The sequence below is a fragment of the Aedes aegypti genome, chromosome 3 (assembly GCF_002204515.2).
Source record: "Aedes aegypti strain LVP_AGWG chromosome 3, AaegL5.0 Primary Assembly, whole genome shotgun sequence".
Lineage (NCBI taxonomy): Eukaryota > Metazoa > Arthropoda > Insecta > Diptera > Culicidae > Aedes > Aedes aegypti.
Window position 1 is genome coordinate 224,821,339 of NC_035109.1, and position 9,617 is coordinate 224,830,955.

Below are 9,617 nucleotides of genomic sequence, written 5' to 3' on the forward strand. Positions count from 1 at the left end.
CCACGAAACTGACTCGATAACTTCTATCTAATCTGCTTGCTAGTGCCGTGAAATGATTTGTGAAAAACACTTTCTGGTCGCATTCAGAATAGCGATATAGTTGTCACATTTCAGCTTATCACTTTTCCTATGGATTTTATTGAGCATATTACACTTTCTTTCTAGTCCTCCGGTAACTCTTCTGTATCGCAAATCGCTAACTATTTAGTCGGGTGCCGGACATCTATCCGACATATCTGTACCCGATCTTTTATGAAGCTCCGGCTGCAGAACACCAAAGTTGGTCCAAAAGCCTGTACTTGTTCTTAACCTATCCGATAGCATACTTCAACTTCACTTAACGTTGGAGTGGTCATGTTACTCTCGTCCACCGTACCAAAATAGCTACAGGGGATAGGCATAGTGAATGAGAAAGGAAAATTTTTGCCTCAATTCAAAGGCTTTGTAACTTTTTCAAAAAATGGATGCATCAAAAAGATGCATCCAGAAGCATTAAATTTGGTCTAGTTTCTTCAGTGCTTTGCTTGGTCATGCATATTGACCTGCGGACACCTGAGCTGTTCCGAATTATCCGAGGTCATGTCCAAAATACGTTTTTATGTCGCTTGTATTTTTGTGCGGTGTGAAGTTGTAGAGATATTTACAATTTTCCAAAAAAGCTAGATCCGAATTGAAGATTGAAAATTCGTTTGTAAATCTTCCGAAATAGCGTCCGGCGATTGGCCGAACACCATTTGGCTGAATGCCATCTGGCCGAACGGGTCGTTTGGCCGAATGCCGCTTGGTCGACTACCGTTTGGCTGACTACTGTTTGGGCTGACTGCCGTTTGGCCAAATTACGAGCACAAAATATCTAATTGCTACAACGCTGATGAGTAGGATTCAGAAGAACGGCCAAATAACTATCACAGGTACTGTTGGTTAAGAATGATAAAATCGACTTGTTAATTCAGGAAATAGTTGGAAACTCCACGCATCGTGTCAAGACTTTGTGCTGATGATTGATTCGTCTTTGGGTTACCAACGGTGTGCTGAAGTTTAAAGTGATTTTGAATTATTTTTTTCCGATCTAGGCTATTCTTTCGAGTTCTACTATTACTAATAATTTCGCGTAAATGTGATTTCGTAAATTTAACCTTCTTTAAATCACTTGCTTATGTTTTCATAGAAGATTTTTCATTCTGTTAACAGAAGGCTGTTCTTTCGAGAGAAAAGTATTCCTCATACTTATTGGCAATAGTTTCGCTTATATTTTCATTGATAATTTTACCTTCTTTAAATCATCGGCAGTTTTTTGTGGTTATACTGAACGACTCGGTGTACTCTCACGTCAAAGAAGCTCACTGTTTCTCCGTTGAGAAAAGAATAAACTGTTATTTCGTATTAGCAAAAGCTGCATGTTATTGTAATTGTTAGAACTATGAAATGGTTTAGTAAGTACGATTCTTAAGGGATCGAAGCAAATCAATCCTGCAGAAGGACGTATAAGTTGTAAACCGTTTAGTCACTGTCAAAAGTTGACAACAAAACGCAATGCGAAAAATCTCTACTGGCAGCTATTGCCGCTAGTAGAGAAGTGAATAGTTTGCTTACGTTAGGATGTTCTTCTTTCAGCATGGAGATGCGCTGATCACTAAGATGCTCCAGGAAGCATCATCTTGAAGTTTGATGTGGTTTTCGATAATATATACATGATAAACAAACTTGACTGACAACATTTTAAGTAACCAGTTTATTGGAATTATTTTATTGCCATATTACGGAAGATTTCCAATGAATCTTGATGCGTCGACCGCATTCAATTTCAAATTTATCTTTCTTGAAATGTGGCCACAATATTTAAATATACACATTGACTCAACAGTTGCCCTATTTACGACAAGAATGAAGAACAAACTGTCGCATGATATGTTTTGGTGTAAAAATCGAAATGTCCCCAATGATAGGTTCCTGAGGGAACTATAAGAGATCCCCAAAGTAGCCATTCTAGTTAAATATCCATTTTCGGTCTAAAAATGACCTATTCATGACTAGACATGAAGAATGAGCCGTTGCACAATGAATATTGGAGCTCAATTCCAATTGTCCCCAATCATAGGTTCCCTAGAGGACACCCGGTGGTCCTAAAATTGGCCACTTCAATTAAATTCCCATTTTGAGTCTACAGTTACTTTATTTACGACAAGGCATGAAGAAAGAGCCGTCGCATGATATGTTTTGGTGTAAAAACAGAAATGTCCCCAACGACAGGTTCCTCCGGGAAATTTCGGTGGTCCCAAAAGTGGCCACTGTAGTCAATTATCCATGTTGGGGACTACAAAAGCCCTATTTAGCACGAGACATGAAAAATGAACCGTCGCACGATATGTATTGGAGTTCAATTTCAATTGTCCCTAATTACAGGTTCCCTCGGGGACATCCGGTGGTCCCGGAAGTAGTCACTGTAGTCAACTATCCATTTTGAGTCTACAGTTGCCATATTTACGACAAGATATGAAGAATGAGCCGTCGCATCATATGTTTTGGTGTCAAAATCGGAATGACCCCTATGCAAGGTTCCCCCGGGGCACTTGGCGGCGCCATGAGTGGCCTAATCTGTACAAGACTCATTTTCAATTAATAATAGGGTATTTTATGATAAGCTAGGGAGAAAACAATATTGCGCGACATATTTTGAGTGAATAAATTGTTTTGATCCCAATTCGGATCCACTACCGGCACCGATTCCGGGTGAATGGCCATATCTTGGTTGTTTCTGGACCGATCTTAATACTTGGCGCACCAATCGCTTCAGAATTTGATCTTCTATCTTCATGTGTAGTAAAATTTTGATTTTTTAGCCGAAACCTTTGCTAAAAACACGTCATAATTTTACCAAAGACAAATTAAAGACCCCCATGTCCCTTGCAGTTGCCCAAAATTTTATGGCTCATAAGGTAATCTAGAATTCCGTTCAAAGTGTACTGCGATCTGTCAAACTTGGGTACCTTTTGCACTACCGAGGGACCAAATGCAGTACTAGAATTGGTCACCACCAGCTAGTGACCAATCTATTAAGTTTTCAGCTTAAACGGATGTTTGGTTCTCCAGATCCGTGCTCTTGAAAATTTGAACTTTGGCTTCGATTCATCTTCACCTTAATCCGCTGAATATAAGGATCTCAAGATATAGCATACCTGTTTTGAGGTGATGTTAAACTTTTTTGGAGATGATTCAAGATTCAAATGAGTGTTGCAATACGCTTTTTTAGTGAGTCCGTATTTATGACTGGTAGTGTACATATGGACTGATGAACATTTACAGCAAGCGTGCGATGCGACCATGCCTAGGAAAGTCCACCCTAGAAATGGGAGACCACCGACGTACTGGTGGACTCAAGCAATTGCGAACCTGCGCCGTGCCTGCCTACGGGCCAGGAGGCGGATGCAGCGAGCACGTACCGAGCAGGAGCGTGAAGAACGACGGGCGGTGTTCACCGCTGCCAAAGTCGCGCTGAAGTCCGAGATAAGGGCAAGCAAAAAGGCCTGCTTTGAGAGACTCTGTCAAAGTGCCAACGTGAACCCGTGGGGGTGATGCCTACAGGATCGTTATGGCAAAGACAAGAGGTGCAATTGCTCCTACGGAGCAATCTCCACAGATGCTGGAGGGGATCATCGAGGGGCTCTTTCCGCGCCACAACCCTAGCCCCATGGCCTCCTTTTGTAGGACAGCCGGGGATTGGGGCTGGCGATGAGGATAGAGTAACCGATGAGGAACTTGTAGGGATTGCAAAATCCCTAAGCATGGGGAAGGCACCAGGTCCGGACGGAGTTCCAAACCTGGCCCTCAAAGTCGCAATCTTGGAGGCTCCCGGTATGTTCAGATCTGCTATGCAGATATGCCTGGACGAAGGAGTATTTCTAGATGCGTGGAAGAGGCAGAGCCTGGTACTATTGCCAAAGGCGGGGAAACCACCTGGTGACCCGTCGGCGTATAGACCAATATGCTTGATTGACACGGCGGGGAAGGTGCTCGAGAAGATCATCCTCAACAGACTGTTGAGGTACACTGAGAGTGTAAATGGTCTCTCAAGCAACCAGTTCGGCTTCCGGAAAGGGAAGTCCACCGTAGACGCTATTCTGACGGTTAAGAAAACCGCTGAGATAGCACTCCAGCGTAAGAGGAGGGGGATTCGCTACTGCGCAGTAGTGACTCTGGATGTAAGGAACGCATTTAATAGTGCCAGTTGGGCGGCTATTGCCGATGCGCTCCTGCGTCTGGGGATACCCGAGTACCTGTACAAGATTCTCGGAAGTTACTTCCAGAATCGGGTATTAGTCTATGACACAGAGGTGGGTCGGAAGTGCTTTCACATAACCTCAGGAGTCCCGCAAGGTTCCATCCTGGGCCCGGTGTTATGGAATGTCATGTATGACGAAGTGTTGAGATTAAAATTCCCGGCGGGTGTGGTCATCGTTGGCTTTGCCGACGATATTACGCTGGAGGTCTACGGTGAATCGATCGAAGAAGTGGAATTGACTGCAGCCCACTCGATCGCAATTGTGGAGCAGTGGATGAGCTCCAGGAAACTGGAATTGGCTCACCACAAAACTGAGGCGGTTGTTGTCAACAACCGAAAGTCGGTGCAGCAAGCGGTGATCAGTGTAGGCGACTGCACGATCACTTCGAAGCGCTCCGTCAAACACTTGGGGGTGATGATCGACGATAAGCTTACCTTCGGTAGCCACGTCGATTATGCCTGCAAGAGAGCCTCCACAGCTATTGTGGCACTGTCCCGGATGATGTCCAATAGCTCTGCGGTGTACGCCAGCAAGCGAAAGCTTCTGGCCAGTGTCGCCTCGTCCATACTGAGGTATGGTGGCCCGGCTTGGGGCACGGCCTTAAGTACCAAGAGCTACCGTAGCAAGCTAGAGAGTACTTATAGGCTAATGTGCCTGAGGGTTGCGAGCGCGTACCGTACCGTGTCACACGATGCACTCTGCGTCATCACCGGTATGGTGCCTATTGGTATCCTTATCATGGAAGACATAGAGTGCTTCGAAATGCGCGGCACAAGAGGCATACGCAGGACTGCCAGACTGGCCTCCATGGTCAAATGGCAGCGTGCGTGGGACAGTTCCACCAAGGGAGTGTGGACTCACAGGTTGATTCCGAGGTTAGATATCTGGGTCAATAGGCGCCATGGGGAACTAACATTCCACCTGACACAGGTCCTTTCGGGCCATGGTTGCTTTAGACAGTATCTACACCGTTTCGGTCATGCGGGTTCTCCCGAATGTCCAGTTTGTGCAGGTTTAGAGGAAACGGCGGAACACGTTTTGTTCGTGTGCCCGCGTTTCCGCACAATGCGTGACCGCATGTTAGCCACATGCGGTCGGGACACGACTCCGGACAATTTGGTCCAGAGGATGTGTGAAGACGAGTTTGGCTGGAATGCCGTTTCATCGGCTATCACCCACATTGTCTCGGAACTGCAAAGGAGGTGGCGAGTGGACTCGAGGAGTGGCTAGTGCAGACGCTAAACAACAGGTGGTCCAAGGGTTCGCAGTCGGCTACGTAGGTCATACCGGTGCCCTACGGTCGAAATCGACCCTTACAGCGATTAAGTGGCCGCGGGGAGAACATCCTGGTAGCGCTGCTGTCGTGGCGCCGGCCTACTGGGTGGATACGAGCCTCTGGTTGTTCGGGGCAGGTGGAGGCCCCTTCGTCAGCAATCCCAGCTGGTGCTAGCTGATAGGGCCTGAGCCTTCAGTAGGTCAAATTGCGAAGCCCGCAGTATCAGTTCTTGATACCTGCGGTGCAGCTGGGCGCGGGCGTAGTGGTCGACCCTGCCCGCTTTCAGCGGACAACGGGAGGTGAGGACCACCTGGGAAGCTGGCAAAGCGCCAGCATGCTACCTTGGTGGACCCCCCTAAGCGTGTCATCGATGTTCGTTGCTGCATGGCTACGCAGCTAACCTGGAGGATGCGATGTGCAATAGCCCCTCTCCGAAGCAATGCCTTCTTGGTGGTCCCGGAGAGACGAAGGGTTTGGCGGCAATGGAAATGGTTTAGTGGGTCGGGGGTGTAGTCCTGTTTACTGCTTGCATGTAGTAAATGGTCCCTAACCCCACACGGCGTCTGTTGAGCAGATTATCCCCCCATTGCTTAGAAGAAAAAAAAAAAAAAAACATTTACAGCAAAACTCCTGCAGCGCTACGATGTTGAACTTGCGAATCCTCAATATATCGGAAAGAATGCGGGAACTTTCTGAGAAACCTAGAGGCTTAATCTGTTTTTCTTTGTGTCGCCTTACTCTATACTGATTATTCCGTATTAACATTGTATGCTTTCTGGACTATACTGCCTTTATACGCATAATTGTCCCATGTTTAAAAATATGCAACCGAGAGAAACGCGTTAAAAGATTTTATCACATTTATGCCTCGTATTGATCAGGTTTTTGACAAATTTAGGGCCCTATTTTATAAGTCGAGTCGATCGAAAACGTCTCGACTGGAGTCACTGTTGATCAAAAATTCGCTCGACTTGGCTCTGTCGCTCGAGTTTACCGACAGTTTTCTTTCACTCTATGAGACTGAATTACTATGGGAGTCGATGGCACTATGGGCTATCAGGTGGCCAATAATCGAAAAAATGACTTGTTCTGATAGGTTTTTCCATAGTAAACACTTCTATTAAGATATTCCTGAAATATCAGGGCAAGATCTTATATAATTTATTTGATACAGTATGTCAAAGTTAGAGTTTTTAAGAAAAATAAAGAATTCAATGAAAACACAAGGTACACATTGAATACAATATACCGTCAAACGGGATAACTTGCAACACTTTTCAACTTCAAAACTGTATGGATGAAAACCTGAAGGGCTCAGATGAATCAAAAACAATCTAGTATGCTAATCGCCACGTAATGAATACACCGCGATATTCATTTTATTATGATTTAGTTTCATGGAATCAGGAAAGACTGAAAATATACATTATTCATGCTACCTCTGATGTGGGGTAACATGCCACACTCGGTGCAACCTAAAATTAACTATCCAAACTTAACTAATATCGTGTTTTTTTTTTTTTTTGCTCATTCAATAATTTCCTACAGCAAAAGGTTAACAATAATCAGTTAAAAGGTACTGTTCTCTTTGAAAACTAATTACCAATGATTTAATTATGAGTAATTAACATATTTGATTGAAAAATCAAATGGTATTGTGTTGGGTGTCTCTACGCGAAATTTTTGGCAAATTACAAGTATTGACGGCTGGTGAAAGGTTATTCAAATGTTTCTGTGCAACTATTTTCACAAATACAATGATTTTTAAGGTTATGCTTCAAATCATTTAATTTTTTTATATATTATATATGAAAATTCTCGGAGCTCAACAGAGTGTGTATGGCTTGAAATGGCCTCTGTTAATATTTGGACGTAGTTCATCATATTTCATTTCGGAAGTTGACAATGGCAGATCTGGAAGTTACATTACATACAGATTTTTGAAATTAATCACATTTTTTACGAATAAAAATTAAAAGATTTATGTACATTTTCAATTAGTTTGTAACAAACGTGTGATCAATTGATTGAAGTACAACTATTCCAATGTAACTGTACATTGTAATTGTAAGTTTTAGAGCCGCTAATATATTTGCCACTTGCCCGGCCGAAAAGCTATCCGGAATAACCCAGTATGTGACCAGGTCATCCAAACCCTCTTGAACTATTCTTCCTTGAACTTGATTTGCAGATTCATGAAGTCTGATACGTCACAAGACAGGTCTCAAAACCGCCAATATGATAGCCACTTCCTCTGGGGAACAGAGCATTCAAAACAGAATGTCAGGGTTCTCAAGTCATTCAAAAACTTTTGAATTATCCTTCTTTAGCTTTAATTGGGAAAATTAGTGGTCATTTTCCCCAGAGTACCGGGTATTTGAAACAACCCAGCATGTGGCCATGTCATCCAAAAAACCTTTGAGCTATTCTTTGTCTTTAAACTTGGTTTGCTAAATCATGAAGTTTGATGCGCTGCAAGTCATGAACTCGAAATTAAAAGGGTTACTGATTCTTGAAGTGGGGTTACCTCAGTACTTCCCGTGATATTTTCAGAATAACCTTAGTTTTTGAGTCGATGAATTTTGAGTGATGAAAGTAACATGGGTCAATTATGCGTAAAACTGCAATATAATGTTCAAAACGGCTGACTTGTGGTGCCTACAACAACAGCCTATGGCGCCGAAGAACCATCGTGCCGGTATCATTCAATATCTCATATTGGCACATGGATTCAGATTTACACCCTCCGAAGAGGAATAAACTCTCCCTCCCCTTTTTCCCTACCCTACCATACGACCAAAGTTCCAAAGATACTACGAGGAGGTAGGGACAGGAGTTATCGGGCAACTCTCCTTTAGGTAGACGAATTACCAAGCCCAATTATTATCAGACCCCAATATCTAATCAATAATAAATAATCAATATCTAAACTGTTTGACATATTTATCTATAATTTTAGCTGCTCTACAAGGCTGTTCTTGAAATATTAATATAGGGGAAGTGGTGGTAAAATGAACAGGGGTGGTAAAATGAACACTTTGCCTTTTATCGAGAAAAATCAAATTTCGATGAATTTATATCACGCACGGGCGATTTATAGCATAAATCACAGTGTTCGAGTTGATACGTAGGTCAATTAGAGTGAAAATATCAACGAAAACTTAGATTTTAGAAAACCACGTTTAAAAAATCAGAGCTGACTTAACTTTTAGCTCGGAAGACTTGAGGTTTTTCAGAGAGGTGAATATAGTTATGATATGAGGTCAAACCTGATACTTTTGGAATTCTTTTTGAATGGGTTGCAATCATTAATGGATATATTTTCGGTAAGGCAATAAAATTTTTCAGAAATATTTGTTTTGCTCACGTTTTTTAGCACGATGTTCATTTTACCACCAACAGCTGTTCATTTTACCCACATAGTGCAGGTAAAATGAACATTTACCGTTTTGTCTCAAATTCCGAACAGACTCATATTCCGAACACTCGGTTTTTGTATGGCGATGTGGTTGAAATGTTTCGCTGAAATATGTCATCACATAACAAGAAAATGGCAGTCAATTGCAATTCAATTTTAACGTCTCAAATATAATTTATACCGCAGGAGTAGTGATGATGCTCTAGTTTGAAACCAGTAGAACAAGCTCAAATAAATTTATTTGCGAAATTATTCATTTGAATTCGATTTATTCGTGCTGTTCGGAATTTGAATCAAGGTGTTCGGAATATGAGACAGAATGAACACGGTGTTCGGCATTTGAATCAAAATGTTGTTCCATACTCTTACGTAAAAACAATACTTAAACTATTTAAATCAATATTATTATCGATACACCCAACAACTAACAGTTAAACTTTTCGAAGAAATTGATGTTCACACGAATATCAGCCAATTTATGCCAATTAGATGCATTTGAAGTCGCTGTTGGCCTTAAGTGTTCGGAATATGAGTCAAAACGGTACATCGTTTTTTGCTAGCGACAAAAATATGTGAAAATTCAGCTTTTTTAGTCTGAATTCGTGTCGCAGCTGTGGATAACATCCCTGTTTTTGATGTTGTG